Genomic DNA, 17884 nt, shown 5'->3' with positions numbered 1-17884 from the left:
ATGTGTTTTTCAGTTTCCTCTTTTTTTATGTTTCGTGACTCTGCCTTAATTTTTGTTTTGTGGTTACCATGAGGTTTGTATAAAAGGTCTCACAGATGAGATAGTTCTTTTTCTGCTGATAGCATTTTTGCTTCATTTCACTAGGCAAGTTCTGTCCTTTTCTTCTTCCCTTGCTATTTTTGTTATCAAAATTCTTTCTTTCTGTATTGTGAATTTGTTACCAAATTGGAATGGTTAATGTTATTTTTAATGCTTTCTTTCCCTTTAACCTTTGCATCATAATTGTTTACTAACATGTTCTGATACAGAGTTGCAGTTTTCTGATTTTATCTATTTATCAACTTGTTTAAAGCTTTGTATCCTTTGCCTTTTCATTTCAGACAGGAGAGCTCTTTTTGACATTTCTTATAAGGCAGGTCTAGTGGCGATGGACTCCCTCAGTTTTTGTTTCTTCCTCACACTTTATTTGTCAGCTGCAGCAGTGGACCCCCAGCTGTCGCAGCACCCAAGGGCACAGAGCTGATTATTACAGTGTTGATTAATACAGTCCCTAAGTAGCTCTCAAATACTTGTACTTTTCTGCATCCTTTCTGAAACCACCCTAGTCGAAGTAAGCAACTAAGTAACTGGATGACTCTAATGACCTCATGTCTCTGATCCTCAATTTCTTGGTTTGTGAGATGAGGCAGTTAGAAGGAACACCAAGTTTCTTCCTTCTCTATATTCTGTGATTATCAGAATCTACAACTATGGAGAGACTCAGGGAAAAATCAATTCCAGTGCTTTGGGAAACCATCTCAGTTTCTCCATTTAAATTAACTCTTGGGGTGACTGAGATTGTGCCTCATATCCTCTCATAGCACTGCTCTTAAGGACAGTCTCAGAATCTTCAAGACAACTTAAAAGAAGGCCCTTTCTCTTAAATAGGAATCTGCCTTATGCCATGTTTTGAGCTGTAGAAAATATTTCAGAATGAGATTCTAGTGTTGGTAACAAATTTATCTACATTGCTAATTCATCTGAAAGCTCCTATTCTTGAAAATGTCCCATGTGGGGGTAAAGAAGTTCCATGTAAAGGTTTAGTCCATTTTTGTTGACAGTCTCTTGAGTGTATGTTAAAAACCTGGATAACAGGATAATGTTCATGGAGATTGTGGGGAGGGACAGTGATGAATGAGTTTGGTTGACTTTCAGCAGTAGTAAGGTCAAAATGAAAGCATTATAAAAGAAGAGTAGAGATTTAGGTCAGGGCTTTCTATGAAAAACAAGTAAAAACCCTAAGCAGATGGAAAAAGTTTAAGCGACACAGTATGGCAGATTCCACTGATGACTTTAATAGGCAGCCATTTTAGTGGCAGAGAGAGTAGACTGAAAAGTGAGGAGAAGTTTGGAAAATTCAAGGGACAAGAACCAGAAAAGCAAGGGGTCCCATCCTGCCCTGAGGATTCTTTTGTTCTGAAGTGTGTTAGCCCAGCTGAGTGAAGACCTGGGGAAGATGTTGTAGATCCTCTAAAAGGGGCATCCATCAGCTGCAGGAAGATGTGCCATCTCTCCCCAAAGCTCATTAGCAGATTGGAAGTGGGATGCTGCATTACTCTGATTAGCATTAATTTTATAATTCTAGGCATAGAACTTTCCTCCACATGAGTCAGCCTTCACACAAAAACACAGACTCACATGGTGTGGATAAAACACAAGTAACCTTACTGCTGCTTCCCATCTTCCAAGGACCCAGTGGGAAGGAAAACGTGGTTCCCTAGCAAAGAGGGGAGTTAAAGGCTGGAGTTTTCCAGCTCTCCAAGCTGGGTGCAGGTCCCACAAATCGGGGAGAAGTGCAATGCCATCTTTCTGGCAGACCAAGACTTTGGGAAAACTGGGTCCTTCTGATCTGGTTAGGGAAGACGCAGTACTTCCAACAGCCACTGCAGCAGGGCAACAGCAGCATTACAAGTGAGATGAGGAACGTTACCTCAGAGCCTCCCAGGGAGAGAGCATTGAGGCCCCTACCGTTTATTGGGATAACTGGTTCCTGGCCCTTTGGAAAATACCCAGTCATCCCAGGGCTAGACTTCTCAGGAAAAGTAACTTGCCAATCCCTTTAAAATTTGCAGCTAAAACCTATCTACACTTTTATTTGTTACATATACTGTTGGGGCTTCATTTCAAACTGCTATATTACAAAACTGTTTCAGATAACTTTAAATCCATGGCAGTGACTTTCAAATTCTTTTGATGGCAACTCTCAAAATAAATCTATAAAGTATTTTTTATCGTAAATCAGTATATACGCCCACACACCAAAAGAATATAAAAATTTTATGAAACTGTTCTTACCTTTTTACGTGTAATACACTCTAATATTATCTATTCCATTTTGTTTCATTGTTTTTTAACTGCTTGTCACACCCTCTAGAATTATTTCATAATCCACTAGTGGGTCAGGACCTGCAGTTTGAAAAGCACTATTTTAAAATTATTGCTTCCAGGTACCCTAGCCGGTAGTCTGGTATCCAGATTTTTAAAAGGCTTATTAAAATGCGTCATCAAAAAGCAATATTTGCTAAAGGACACTCAGTCTCTATAAAGAGCACTCTCTTGGGGATTCCAACCACAAGTTACCAGATAAATAACCAGCTTTCCTTTGCAGAACTGAGATGTGAGCTCAACACCAAGTAAAAATGACATAAAATCAGAACAAAGTTGGAAAAGGAGGACCACCTCCAAATGCAATATGTGGTCCTTCTGGGAAACATGACGCAGCCTAGAGTGAGGTGAGGGGGACAAAACAGAAAAAAAACATTAATGGAGAAAAAATCAAGCTTGTAACTTCTGTCTCCAGGCTTCACAAGGTGCACTTGTACTTCCAACCCTAAGAGACAGAGTGATGTTCAGCATGACTCCATAATCCTGTGGCCTTGAGAACCTCAGCAGACATCAGTTAAGTCATTTAAGGATAACTGCAAATTAAATTAGTTCATCCTAACTCTATATGACTCCACTCATAGGTGGAAGTTAGTATATTGATAAGGAGATCTGATCGGTGGTTACCAGGGAAAAGGGGGGGTGGGGGGAGGGCACAGAGGGGGAAGTGGTGTACCCACAACGTGACTAACAAAAATGTACAACTGAAATCTCACAAGGTTGTAATCTATCATAACATTAATAAAAAAAAAAATTAGTTCATCCTAATTACGCAAAAATGATAAATTCAAATAAGCAAGGTAATTCAATTCTGAATTAAAAATTTTTTCAATCACTTGACATCTCAAATCAAAGCAAATGGGTAATGTTACCAATTATATCAATTCGACTCTATATTTCAATACATAAACATATGATGAACAATTAAAATTCTTATGTGATATGCATTTAACTTGTTAACATTTATGCTACAGTAGGGAACCACACTCGAGAAACAGGGTCATGTCCTTGAAAACCAAAGAAGGTTATCACAAAAGAGTCTTTGTAAGAATCCAGCAACAGGATGAGTCCCCAAAATCTATTAAATAAACTATCCCACAGGAAAAGTGAGGCAGATCACACTAGTAAAGGCAACACTATGGAAGCTTATGAAATAGTTATCAAGGGAAACATTTGATACATAATAAAAATATTTAGTTTTAGGAAGCAGTATGATAGGCTCTGATATGGTTGCACTTATGAGTACAGGACTTTCATAGGAAGGAAAGAAATGGAAATTCACTGAATGTGTTTTGTCATGCATCACTAAATACCTTCGATTACATTATAGCATTGGAAACTAGGAAGCAGAAATGTGAAATAACTTGTTGTAGGCCACAAAGTAATAAATGACAGAACTAGGACTTAAACTCCGTCTTCTAATTACACATCCATTATTCTTGTCACATCAATACCACTTTATCCTGAACTAGTACTCAAAATATGATAGTGCTTAAAATATTTGCTTAAGCATTTCTTAGGATTTCTGATCAAGGTCAATTCAAATTCCAATTTCAAGGCTAATGAATAAGAAAGTGACCTTTAAAAGGAAAAAAATACGTAAAAAATATACATGCATTCCGGGTGGCATTATGAATCTTCAAACTTTCGATATTCTTTGTGTCTCGTGTAAGGATGAAAAAAGTTATCTATTGCTGTATAACAAACCACAACAAAGTGGAGTAGCTTGAAACAGTAACTTATTCTTGTCTCTTATTGTTCTGTGGATTGGCTGGGATTCGCTGGGCAGTTCTTGCTTGGGGGTCTCCTAGGAAGTACAGTCAGATGTCAGCTTGGGCTGAAATCCTCTTTGCCTCTATTGTGCTGGATGTCAAGATGGTTCATTTCTGTGTTTGCTGAGGATGCTGGCTGTTATCTTATTCGGGACTGCCAACTGGAGGGCCTGCATGTGGCCTCTTCATGTGACTTGGGCATCTCTCAAAGTGGTGGCTGGGTTCCAAAAGAAAGCATCCCAAGAGGATATATTCCAAAAGACCAGGCTTCTTACAGCCTAGCCTCAGAAGTCCCAGAAAGTCACCTCCACAGCATCCTATTGGTTGAGCCAGTCACTGAGGCCTAGGGGGAGGGATGTAGACTCCATCTTTTGATATGAGAAGCAGCAGGCAATAAGGGAGGGAGGGAGACTGCCCATCTCACCTTAGTCTTTAGCCTCCCATCTGGCATCTCTACTTTACCCAACTGAGTTAGAAGGGGAAATAGATCATACAACTACAATAACACAAATTATTGTGTGGTGTTTTCTCTATCTCTTTGGCACTCTCTCTTTCTCTGGAAACACAGCACTTCTTGAATGAATGGATAAATGAGTCTCTCCCTTTTCCTCTCTACTCCTTTTTTGCCTCCTCACCTTTCTTTTCTTCTTTTTAACTGCAGATGAAAGGTTAAAAAAAATGTGTTAAGCAGCAACATACTCTAATTAGTAAATCTTATAATTAGTTTCTACTCAGATCTCCCATTTCATGTCTACCTGCCTGATTCAGTCATCGTCCTATCAGGGAAGGTGATAAGAATGCAAGCAAAGGAGAGAAGAGAGGGAAAAATGGGAAAGCAAAAGTAGATTATTGAGGGAAGAAGGAAAATATAAATGGGAAGGGAAATAAATCAGGAGCACTGAACACCGTTAAGCCCAAATGGCTGAAAAGACAAAGGGAAAGAAGCAAATTTTTCCCTTATGATGCTGCATCCATCCTTCCTTCCTTTCCAATCCATGGCCGCCATCGCCACCCTAGTCTAACCTTATTTCTTAATGCCTGAATTTTTGCTATATCATCTTACCTAATCTCCCTGCCTAGTTTTTACCCCTTAGAAGTCATCAAAAATGGGGCCAGCCCGGTGGTGTAGTGGTTAAGTTTGTGTGCTCCTCTTTGGCGGCCTGGGGTTTGTAGGTTCCCATTCTGGCACAGACCTATACACTGCTGATCAGGCCATGCTGTGGCAGGCGAGCCACGGATGAAATGGAGGAAGATGGGCACGGATGTTAGCTCAGGGCCAATCTTCCTCCAAGAAAAGAGAAAGAAATAAAATAAAATAGATCATCAAAAACACTCCTTTCCTCATGGTGCTCTCAATTACAAAAAAAGAAAAGAGAACACTAAATGACTTCTGAAGGATTAAGTCCAATAGAAACATTTTAAGAATTTTCATAATCTGACCTAACTTTCCTTGCCACTCTTGTTTCTCAAGTCTCCCATATGTGAAACTCTTTACTCAACCAGAGCACTCTACTCAGTGTATCCAAATACACAGAAAAATGAGACTAGATCTCACTATTACATCATGAAAAATACAAAACCTGAATGAAGGAAAATAACAGACAACAAAAATATTACATTACAGAAAGCAGTGTGGTGACATTATAAGCTTCTAATTATAGCGCTTATGGTCCAGCTCACTTCTCACGAATACAGCCTTCTCCTTTTGTCTTCTGTCCTTTGCTCTAAGGATCCTATCACCAGGAGCATTCCCCGCCGCTCTCTGCCTTCCTAAATCCTGTCTCATCAGGACCCACAACATTAACTGACTAATTTGGAAGAAGTGTGATTAACAGAATCATTCTGGACCTGAAGTCCCTTGTTAACACTACAGCATCAGATTTGATTCTCGATGGACACCAAGTCACTCAAATTCCATCTCAGTTTTTACTCTGTAGATTTGTTCAGTATACAGTTGATTAAAAGACCATTCACCCCAGTTTGGTAGATAATTCAACCAGCCTCCAATCCAAAGTTTGTACAACTTTGATTTGTAGTAATTACAAACAGTAATTACAGAAACAGTTAAAACATTCATTGCTAATATTGTAACTCTTTGGGAACCTGATATAAATGCAGTTTTAAAAAAACAGGATATTCGAAGATAGTAACGTACCGTGATTAACAAGATTTTGTGGTGAGAGTAGTTTTTTCTCAGGTATAATTAAAGCTGTAGATGCTATTCTGAAAGTACAGACTTTAGGGGGCAAGGGAAGAGAGTTTTTGAAGCAAAGTACAAATTAGGAATAATTACAGTGATGGTTATGGAATGTCAACATCCATTTCATCATGATGAGCTCAGTCTCCTTCAAAATTCACTTGAGTCCGGGAAAGCATTAGTGTAAGACAAAAGGCAGCTTTGGGAAAAATACCTTTGAAGTATTAAGGAGTAGAGTGATTGGCAGTCAGCAAATATAAAAATGGACGAAAGAGTAAATGTCTTGATCACCTACGGAAAGTGTACACTTCAAGTATCTTATTAAAAAACCAGTTTTCTTTTTCATGTCCAATGTTGAATGCACCTGCAATTGTTGTTTTTTAATCTATTTTGATCCCCAAACTGGATATAACTAAATGTTTTATGGGAGTCTATAAAGGTGATGAAATTATAAAGAAAAGTAAGTGAAAGATTATCAGACAGGAGAGTGGAGGCTTCTGGGGTGATATCAACATTGTATGATTTGACATGAGTGGTGGGTCTGTGGGTGCTCACTTCATTCTCCTTGTTTATGGTTTATGCGTGTTGGTGTTTACAAAGCAGTTATCTAGAAAATCCGCTGACACTAATACCTTCGACAGTTCATTAGCCCAAGGGTGTCTGTTATGCTTTAACCAGGGCTTTGCTCACATTCCCTTTTGCCCACATGAAGCCAGTTGTGCATTAAGAGATGACACAAACTTCTCTTGAAACAAGAGATTTCTTCTTGTTTTCTAGAAGAAATAGCGAAGCTGGTCTAGCGCTTGGTGATATTTCCAAACAGTCCTTTTGTGAATGGCCATGAGAAGATGTCCTTCTTCAGCCAAGGATGAAGTCTTATACTTTGTATTATTTAAAGTACCTGATGCCATGCTACACAACTAGTGTGTGTGCATCCATTCATCTGACAGATAGTTATTGACTCACCTACCAGCTGACTGCCTGGGAAGCCAGAGCAGTTTGCCAACTAATATGGTTAATTGGGATTTGATAAGTGCTATAAAGACACCAGAGATTCAGCAGTTTCTCCCAGCTATGGAACTTATTTTGGCTAATGGATATCACTCCCACTCCCATTTCAATCTTACAAAGGGATGCTAGAAGAGGATTGAGCAGTCAGAAGGTGGAAACTTAATAAAAATTGAAAGTCAGAGATGGGAGGGAATGAAAGCAGCAGAGGAAGAAGGAGGCAGAGGCTGGACGGCCAGCAAGGCCTCAGTGCCCTGCACAGTTTAAGCTGAGCCAGGTATTCTTCCTGTTTCCTTGCTTGATCTTTGCTTGATCCTCCCTCTTGCCGACGCCCTCACCTGGAGGAGTCAAGCCCAGCACAGATGCCACTGAGACAGGTCAAAGCCAGGGAAAGGTCCTGGGATCAAAACTTGGCTAAGTATGATCCAAACTTCCAAGCAGTCAGAAGTAGAAAGAGCCAGAAGATAAACCTAACCCATTTTTGAAGGGGTGCCAAAGGTGAAAAGCAGGAAAACCAAAATTACTCATCAAGTCTAAAGGGGGAGCACAGAGCCAGAAGCTGAGAAGAGAAGAGGAGTCAAGCAAGTCAGTGCCAGGTAAAAACAGAAATAGAGAGTTGAAAAAAAAAAAAACAAAGCAAAGCGAAATGAAGGGTCCAAGACAATAATTGGGAGCATTCCTTGGGGTTTGATAATGGATTTTATGGGTTAGCTTAAGTTAAAAGCAAAAGATGTGAGCGGGTACCTTCCTTCCTTCTGACATTATCTCCCACCTTGTCAACAGTCCATTGTTACCAAGGCATTAACAACACTTACCAAACAAAGTCTAGAAGCCCTTTGAGCAGTCTTGCTAAGAACCATCTTTGTCTAGACTGATTTGGCCTTGAGGATGACCACATCTCCTCAGGACAGTTCTCCCTGGATTCCTCCATTGGCTATTTTGGGAAATGACGCACTTGGACAAATGGTCTACCTAAATGAATGGTTCAGGTCTGAGCAGCATGAGACACTGGCAGATAGGAATGCCTCCCTTAGCAGCAGGAAATTCAGCACTTACCATGTCCCATGCGGCATGCTCTCCCAGAATACTTTTAATATGATATCCCAGTGTATTTAACATTTTAAAATTACTCCATTTGGTTAAAATCAATTAGATTTTTTTGAGGATCTCGGTCTTTCTCCAGCCCAGTTTAAACCATAATTTCCTGAAGACTAGGATTATCTCGCCATGTTCTTTTTCACGTCCCCGTCGTTTCTAGTCAAGCCTCAAAACGTGAAGTCTGCACTGTGGGTTCATAGCACCTCAGAGATCATCTCGATTCTCCCCATCCCACGGTGGGAAATTGACCTCAGTGAACGTGGAGTAGAGTGTTTAGTATCAGCCTTAAAATAAGTGTTTTCTTTTTTATTGTCTTTTCTTCCTGTCTGCTTTTCAGAGTAGAAGCAACAGTAATTTCAACTTTTCTACTATGTGACCTACAATCCACAGGTACCTTATAATAGCTGAGCCAGGGCTTAACAAAGGAATTGGGTGTGTGTGGTATTTGTGTGAGCATGTGCTTGTGTGTGTGTGTGTGTGTGTGTGTGTGTCACAATCTGATTGCCGATGTGGGATGGGACATGGGAAAGAATGTTTAGGCACTTGTGTATTTATATCAAAGAGATGGTAGGACCCACAAAAAAGAATTCATTTTTTGTGATGTTAATGTTATATTTTGGGGGGAGGTTTTGGGGGAGGAAGATTTGCTTCTAAGGGGTGGACTCATATCTCTGTGTGGGGAGGCTCAGTTATAACGACAACTGAAGTCTCTCCTGGCGTTGGCATATTTCATTCTCGTAGGGAGAAATGCAATGCTCATCCCTCCTCCCTCACACCCCCCACCACTTCCTTGGTGCCCTTCCAAGGTAGGGCCCTTGGTGCTGGCTGCTCATTCCTCCCCCAGGGGTGGCTTTCCAAGGCCAAGAGGGCCAGAGAGGGCTGCTGCCAGAGATGCTTCTGTTCTGGCTCCTTCTCACTCCCCTTCCTGTCTGCTGGGCCTTTTGGTGGCAGCACCTAGTCCTGACGGGGTTAGAGTACCACCCTGGAGCGGATGGTGTGTGCACCAGCAAGCATCCAGTCAATTCATGAGTTATCCTCTGCGTGAGCTGGGCTGTGATGTGCCGTTATCTTCCTGCTCCCATTGTACACTTCACACACCAGCTTTCTCTCCAGACAGTTGTTTGATCACTAACTACTTCGAATATCATGACCATAGGCTCATTTATTTTTTTCTGTTTTAAAGGATGGTGCTGGTGTGCACAGGGAGCAGCCACGTCAATTTACACATTTGCCAAGGTATCCGATTGTGAGCTGCCTATCAAGGTGCTGACTTTAATAAAAGCTTATTACCATGAGCATTATTTAGCATTTATGTGGCTCCTCACAATTGTTTACCCATTATTTCTCAGCGCTCCCCTGTCCAGGTGATCAGTGTTAGCAACCCGCATTGTAGAGGCAATAAATCCGGGGTCCTGGAGAGGTTTTAGTAATATCCCCAAAAGGACACAAAGTGAATAACCACAGAACAGTGACTTCCTGGAAACCCTTGAAACTGGCCTGGACCCCTCTCCCTCTAGCATACTTGGCGAGTTCACTCATTCCATCATCTGGTTTGCAGAGCTGCACAGGGTGGGCTCTTCTCGCAGATTGCAGCCCAGATACCCTGAGGCCTTCCCTGGTGACCTTATCTACAACAGGATCCCCTCCCCAAGGCTCTATCACATTCCTGTGTTTATGGACTCCACAGAGCTTAGTGCCACCTGAAGTTATCTCGTTTATGTGAAGTTGTGTGTCTTTGTGTTTGTTGTCTGTCTGCACCATTCAGGAAGGTCATCACTATGAAAATAGCAGTCTTGCCTGGGTTGTTCATGCTGTGTCCATCCTCTTTGTTGAAAGCACCTGTCATTACAGTAGGCACTCAATAATGCTTGTTGAGAGAATGACAAAGACAGACCCTGTAAATACTGTTACTCACACGTCATTTTCTTTGCCTTTTCATCTCTTTCTGGATTTTCTGGCCATAGTCACACATACAGTCAGTTATTCTCAATTACGCTGGAGCTAATGATCCAGGCTGTGGATGGCCCAGGTCCTTGGCTTCCTTCCCTCTCTGGCTTCCTCTCCTCTGGAGATTCCTCCAGATCTTTCGGTCTTTTCTGGCCTTAGTTGAGAGGGGTCGAGAGGAGAGTAGGGCAATGAAAGTCCTATTAGACAATTTTGCAAGTTCTAATAGCTTTTGACAGGTACAAAGTTGAAATTATTGATCTGAAGATTTATTTTTTACCTTATTTGTCGATTTAAAAAAATGCGTCTGTATTATATATGCAGTACAGTGAAAAGTGCTTTGAAGAAGTTAAAAGCACTGGATAAATGTAAGAGAGAATTATATATGCATGTAGTCCCATTAACCTTGGTAATTGAGACTTGGTTGTAGATTTAAAATATAATTAGTTTTGATAGAACAGTAGCTCACACTTTTCTAATGGGTAGAGCCAGACGAGGCTTAGAAAACGTACCTTTGGTAGATTTTATTTTTGAGCCATCAAATCAAGACAAAGCTTACAATCCCTTCAGAGGCTAAAAGGGTGGCAGTAGTTGTGATTTCTCATCAACAAGTAAGAATAGGCAAATGGTCTTAAATGATTGAGTTTTCTTGCTTCAAATTTCAGGACAATGAGAATACAGTTTCCTCCGAAAAAATCTTAGGCTGATCTTGGAAGAAAGACCCCCTGGATCATCTAAAAATAAAGTTTTCTATTTAAAGGTTGGTTTTAATGTTCATTATAGCCCTATGTGCTACCAGAAAATGGTTTGCCTTTTTGTTTTAAACATAAGGAATCAATGTAACGCCTTATACCTGATAACCTGTGCTGTTGTATTTGGTCCTCCCTACAACTCTGTCCATAGATATTATTGTTGCCACTTTATAGATGAAAAAACGGAAGCAAAACCATTAAGTGCCTTCCCCAAGGTCTTAAAAGAAGTCACCAAGAAGGTGGTGTGGCTCAAGTCTCCTGACTCCAGTTTACTATTCCCCACAATAATGTTGGAAAACCACATTGGAATGGGAAGACTCATTCCAAGTACTGCTGTCACACCAGCAAGCGTCAAAGGTCAGGCAGATATTTTACTTTACGGTTAAATTGGCCACGTTTGCTCAGTGTGTACTATATCCCAGGCCCTGTGCTTTGCCCTGGGAGGATTCAGAGAAAGTAAAAGACGGATTAGACTTTCCTGGCTCTTACAAGCTGGTGGGAATGGGAGACACATACATACAAACGTGGAAGGGCAAGGGGGACAGTGCACTAAGAGAGATACACAGCTCTGTGGGAGCAGGGGAGGAGCAGTCTCTGAACACGTTCCAGGAAAGGGGTCACCTTCCATGCCAAGATGAACTTTGCATGAATAAAGATTTAAGTGAGGACAGATTGAGAAGAGTGAAGAGGGGAATGGGGTGTCGACCAAATTTCATCCACCTGCAATTTTACCTACTCAAATTTTATCTACCACGGCAAGAAGTTAGTGTCTAATATTTTAAAATTACTTTTAAATACAAGTATTTGCGTATTAGTTATATAAATAGAGGTAAACACCAGAACAACTATGATAGAAATGGCTCAAGTGGTTTCCATGGGGAATGGAACTGGGGGGATAGGAAGGATTGGGGTTGTGAGGTGGGGGAGGGCCTGCCGTGGTTCTTTATAAAGCCTTCAGTACTATTTGGTTTTAAAGGCACAGGTATGGATTCCTTAGATAAATATTAATTTTTAAGTGAGCCTTAAAGAATGAGTAAGGTTTCTCCAAGGAGAGGGAGGAGGTGGGTATTTATAGCAGAGGACCCAACATTAACAGAGAGAGGCGGCAGGAGAGCAGAGGGAAGAGCAGGTGACCCATTAGGATGACTGTGGAACACACCTCCCTGCGTGGGGACACCTGAGCTGGTGCTTGATTGCAGAAGGCCTTGGATAGAAGGGCGCGCACAGAGACACACACACACACACACACACACACACACACACACTCATGTGGTTGTCGGCAGGAAAGCAATAAAGGGTATTGGGCAAAGGGGTGATATGCTCAGAACTGAGCTTTACGTACAGCAGTGGTTCTCACCTTGGAGATTACCTTGCTTGTTAAAATTGCTGGGCCCCACATCAAAGTTTCTTCTTGAGTAGGTCCAGAGTGAGGCCCGAGAATCTGCATTTCTAATAAGTTCCCAGGCAATGCTAATGCTGCTGGTCTGGGAACCACAATTTGAGAAGCAATAATAGAGTAATCTAGCAACGAGGAGAAGTCGAGACTAGAGTAGTGGGAGAATGAAGGTCAAGGGACTGTTCCACTAGGACAGAGCAGAAGGAAGGGGGCCCTGATGGGGAGTGACGGTGAGAAAGTCCAGAACAGCAATCAAGAGAACAGACTGACTGCTTCAAAGGATAGAGGACCATTGGGCCATGTTCTGGGTCACACCAAATCACAAATCACTGTTAAATCTCCAGTGCTTGGGCCAAGTATGCCAAGAAGCACCTGAAATTCATTTTTAAAGCAGCAATCCTGTCTAGAAATTAAGCTGTGAGTTTTGCCTTACTTTCCCTTTCTTCCCCATCTCTAACCTCATTCTAGTGCAATTTAGGTTACAAAAGCATCTTCCAGGGAGAGCATTCATATCTGCACGTGGTCAGAAAGTGTATCTGTCTGTATATATAAAATCGTATTAAAGCTGGTTTCCTTATTATTTCATTTTAGAACATCCCTGTAGCTAAATGGTGTTCAAAGTAAACATGGAGAACAGAAAGCATCCATCTCTACCTAGTGGGGCAAAAAATGACTGAATTCCCATACCATATAAATACCCCATGAAAAGACAGAGGAATCCTTGATCCACCCAACATTCACTGAGTATCTGCCTCGTGGCAAGCACTGTGGATGTGCTTGGATACAAAGATAAATAAAACGTGGGCTCCACTCCCAGCAGTTCAACATCTAGCAGTCTTTGTCCCATGCTCTTAAATCTTGCTAAGGATTGGGTTTTGTTTGTAATAGAAATTCTGAAGCAGGGACAGAAGAAGTTATCTTTTCTAAATTGCCCACCTCTGTTGTCTAATTATTCCACTGAGGAAAACACTTGGTCCTGGGTTACTTCGCTGAGCTCAGATATGTTTTGCTGACACACAGAGTCTGGGCAGCATCCGGCCCCCCGTTTACTCCCTGGTCTTTAAGTCTAGTAAGTATTTTATCATTTACACCTTTCGATGTCCAAAGAGAGTGCCGCTCGGGGTTTAACACATGTAATTTCCTTTACTACCTCCCCAAATAACGGGGTCATTTCAGGACCAGGACAGTTTGGCACTGGGACGTGTTTCCCAGAAGTACTAATAGTTCGAGAGAGGAGCAAGTGTCTTCACAGCTGCAGGTCTGGGTGCCGAACTTTCTACTGTCGGTGAGAATCATGTCCCAGTGAAAATGTAGAAGTGAACCAACCCTCAAAGGGATAAGGTGACAGGGAGTGGTGTTTACTTGAGTCAGGGAGTAACTGAAAATGACTTCTGCAGCTGGAATAAAACAAAGGGTTGAAGGTCAACTTCCTCTTTGATTTTGGCTAGTCAGCAGTTCAAGCAGCCTTTTCAAATGTTTCGTGTCTGCTGACTTGTCCAACTCTATAAAAGACCCCACATCTTGCACCAACCTGTACCTCTTGGGCACTGGAGCGAAACAAAAGGAAAAATGTTCCATCTTATTAGAATTAATGAAGTCATGCCACTCACATCTGTCCACGTTACTCCACTTTGGTCACCACCATTGTGGTCCATGCTGACATCATTTCTCTCGTAGATTACCGCAGTGGCCTTCTCACTGGTCTCTCACATCCTGTTTACCCCATCCAAAGCATTCTTCACATTAAATCACTGTAATTCATTAATTCACAGTATTAATTCACAGTAATCTTTTGGAAACTCAAATAATACAACTAAAATCTGAATACCCTACACATATAAAGAAATCCTAACTTAAAAATTTCCCCTGGCTCCCCATTGCTCCAAAGACTTAACTAGTTGATTTGGCCCAGAGAACTCTGCTTAATCGGTGCCTCCCACGCTTTTCCCTCTTCTTGCTGCATCACGTTCCTCCCTCCTCACTCTCCCTGCTCTCATCACCCAGATTCCTCTGCCTGGAACACTTCTCCCTCCCTGCTTTGCCAAGTTGTCTCCTACTCACCTTTTACCTCTTAAGCCTTATCAGCTCCTGAGGGGTGGGTGAGGAAGACCCTCTTCTCCTTGGTTAGGCCAAATCCCCATGTTTTAAACTCCCTTGGCACCGACAACCAGCTCATGAACCCTTCATAGAATGTAACATGGGACATTTACACAATCTCGTATGATTAATTTCTGCCTGATCTCCCCTCTAGACTGTAAGATCCATGAAGGCAGAGACTCTACCTTTTTGCTTACCATTGTATTCTAGACCCTGGCATAGTGTCTGGCACATGTTAGGTACTAAATAAATTCATTCTGAAGGAAGGAAGAATGAATGAGTGGTAAATTGATACTTCTAAAATAATAAAGAGGAGGCCTAGCATTTTAAATGAGTGATAATAATGGGGTAGCACATATTAAACTTCTAGTGTTAGGTAAACACTGTTCAAAACTCTTTACTCATTCATTCCAGTTCCGAGGACCAACCCTATGAGTACACATCAGTATCTGCACATAATAGATGAGATCTGAGACTCAGGCTACTTGTGCAAGGCCAGGCAGCCAGTGTAAGGTGAAGCCTTAACAGTTGTCAATATTGTTACTCTATTTATTACTATTCTCACCTTGGAGGAGTTCCTAAGAGTGCCATCGTCAAAGGGGGTGGTGTTGGGCAGGCACAGCCCTGCCCCCAGGCCTCTGAGCGCCTTCTAAGGCTGGGCCTGGAGTGAGAGTTTGGGGGCCCAGGGGCTGTGAGGGCCTGCCCACCGTAATGGAAATGGCAGATGGAGGAAAGGATCCTTCAGGCTGGGCAGTGGGGAAGGTCACTCAGGCATCCAGAAACCTTCCTCAGAACCTGTCTTTGAATTAAATCTCAACTCATATCTTCCAGAAGCCTGAGGTGAGATGTCTGGCCGTGTTGCTAGTGCCGTCGCCCTCAAGAAGCCAAACAGGCTCTCGGAGTCTCTCAGGCCCTGCCCCCGGACGTGGCCCCGCCCCAGAGCATGCTGGGCAGGACCTCCCCACAGATCCCTCCCATTGCCAATGTATTCCTCCAGAGGATTCTGAGCTCTGCTTGGTGTTTCCAGCTGTGATGAGGTAAATGTAGTCTTGGTCCTCTGGAAAAGTAGATAATTAAGGCAGATAGTCCACACATGTGAAAGTGTTGCGACTTGGAAAGGGCGGGCAGATCCCAGGTTGGGAGGATTAAGGAAAGCATTGAGGGAAACCTTTCAGTATGGTGGGAAGGAAGGAGGAAAGAAGAGATGGAGGATCTCGTTTTGGTTTTGGTTTTGTTTTGTGTTGAAGTGTTTATGAAGAAAAGTTCCCATCTGATGACTTCTCTGTTTCCCTCTGGTGGTCCAGCACATATGATCAATGAGCGAGGAGTGTGGACAAGGTGTAGGAAAGTGGAATTGTTTTGAGAACTTAGGCAAGAGAGTTGACTGAGAAAACAATCACAGAAGCTCCCCCGAGACAGGGCCTCTGTTTGTTGCCTCCACTGGGTGTCCCAGGTGCTTGGAAGAGCGTCTGGCACATGGTAACACAGGAGGAATGACTGGATTCTGAGGCAGTGGTGGAGCTGAGCAACAAATGTAGAACAGAAGTTTATGGGGCACAAACACACTTGTGTGATTTTATCCAAGAGGAAGCAGGCCCTTATTTGAAGGCAGTTCTAAAACAGGCAGAGTTGGATTTTGCTAGACAGGACGAATGAAAGAAGGGGGTAGGCTGTTTAGAGCAGAGCAGTATATTTAGGTTTAGGATTAAGTCATGCCCCATGAAGTTTTCCTTGGAGAGGGAGGAAATGAAGACAAAGGTTGTCAGGTGAGCAGGGGCAAGTATAGAGTGGCTTGTAGTTCCTGAATAGGTTGAGGCATTAGCATGCTGAGGGCATAAGCTGAGAGGATAAAGGGAGGAATGTCAGACGGTATTTTTTCAGAACACACAAGTGTTGCTGGTGATAAGTTCTAGGATATGGCCATAACTGAACTGGAATGAAGGTAAAGGACTCTAAGATGAGAAGGAGCAGACAGTGAGAGATGAGATCATTGGATGGTCTATCTGCATGGATGTTGGGGCCTCTGATTGATTCCTTCCACTTTGAGTTCCTTTCCTGTCCTCCACAGAATTGGCATTTCCTCTAACTCTAACCTTCAGTCCATGGCATGACTCTGGACAAGAAGGCAGAAATGGGGTGGTGAGAGAGAGGGCTGAAGTAGACATCCATTTTGTTTTTGTTTTTATTTTGACACTCAGAATTCACTCACCTTCTAAAAATAGTCCTTCTTTTGCCCTCTGGGGATCTAACCCCGTTGTCAGTTTCAGTCCAAGTCAAGTGGAGTTGTTTATCACTAACGCTCTTACTTTAAAGGAGGGCATTGAAGTCAGGCTTGGCCAAAAAGATTGGTCCATGCTTTTGGCAACAGTGATTGGTCAGGGATGGGCATGTGACCCAACAGGAGACAATAAGGCACAGTGGGACTTTTGAAGGGACTAGTGGGAGAAACAACCCATTTTTAGCTGCGCTTTTAGTTTGGAAGATGTAGCTACGAATTTGCCAGACAGACTTACAAGGTAGCTAGTCCAGAGTCTAGAGCAGAGAAATGGATAGAAACTGAAACTTGATGACATCAGCTGAGCCCCAATATGAATCCTCCTGCGTGAGGGCAGCCTGACTCCCAGAACTTTTTCAGGTGCCTGAGTCAACAGATCCTGTTTTTAAAGTCAGTTGAATTGCACTTGCCATCATTTACATCCAAAGAATCCCTCACAGCCTAAGGGGGCTCTCCATCCCTGGCTCCCTCTTCTGTGCTAGCACTCTGAATATATATTACCTTCTCTGTCCTTCAGGTCGTGCCCTTCTATAAAAGAGGGTAAAGAGACCTACTTCAAAGCATTGTAAAGTTTAAATGGGATAATATACATAAAACGCATAAATTTGTTTCACAACATTGAAGTACAATAAGCAGTACTTAATTTTTCTAAATTAAATTAAATCTGGCTCAAAGACCCCATTTTAAAGGGTAGGAAGATATACAAAAGTAGTCATTAATGGGAACTTTTTGCCTATTTAGTTAAGTATTCACCATCAAATATGTAGGTAAGAGCCTGTGATCTTGAGTCCACCTTGGTTGCCCCTGGGATTTTCATTGCCCAAGCCCTTCAGGCCCATTGAAAGGCCAGTGGCTGCACAGCCTCTGTGCTAAGTGTGAGCAATGCCGTGTCTTGCGACAGCTCTCAAGATGATGGGGCTTGAT

General features: G+C 42.2%; 2 long non-coding RNA genes across 50 annotated transcripts in view; one reads left to right on the top strand and one right to left on the bottom strand.

Moving 5' to 3' along the window:
- LOC138917397 (uncharacterized) overlaps nucleotides 1-17884 on the top strand; it is a 77482-nt gene that overhangs the window by 9522 nt on the left and 50076 nt on the right. For 10 of the 49 annotated variants that reach the window (XR_011425303.1, XR_011425294.1, XR_011425295.1 and 7 more), the window contains 2 exons: nucleotides 11106-11200; nucleotides 15517-15722. The exons of 3 other annotated variants lie outside the window; for them this stretch is intronic. This is a non-coding gene — a long non-coding RNA (uncharacterized lncRNA). Of the gene's footprint in view, nucleotides 1-2839; nucleotides 2938-5922; nucleotides 5943-7167; nucleotides 7314-8833; nucleotides 8887-9679; nucleotides 9733-11105; nucleotides 11201-11343; nucleotides 11550-15516; nucleotides 15723-17884 lie in introns of those variants that run through there. 36 more of the 49 variants (XR_011425323.1, XR_011425311.1, XR_011425310.1 and 33 more) reach the window with 21 other exon arrangements.
- LOC138917401 (uncharacterized) lies at nucleotides 3479-17149 on the bottom strand. Its single transcript, XR_011425349.1, has 3 exons — nucleotides 14199-17149; nucleotides 10412-10597; nucleotides 3479-4848 (listed from the first exon to the last, which is right to left on the bottom strand). It is a non-coding gene; the product is annotated as an uncharacterized lncRNA (long non-coding RNA).

This window comes from Equus caballus, chromosome 14, assembly GCF_041296265.1.
Source record: "Equus caballus isolate H_3958 breed thoroughbred chromosome 14, TB-T2T, whole genome shotgun sequence".
NCBI classification, from domain to species: domain Eukaryota; kingdom Metazoa; phylum Chordata; class Mammalia; order Perissodactyla; family Equidae; genus Equus; species Equus caballus.
This window is presented reverse-complemented; position numbering and strand designations above follow the sequence as displayed.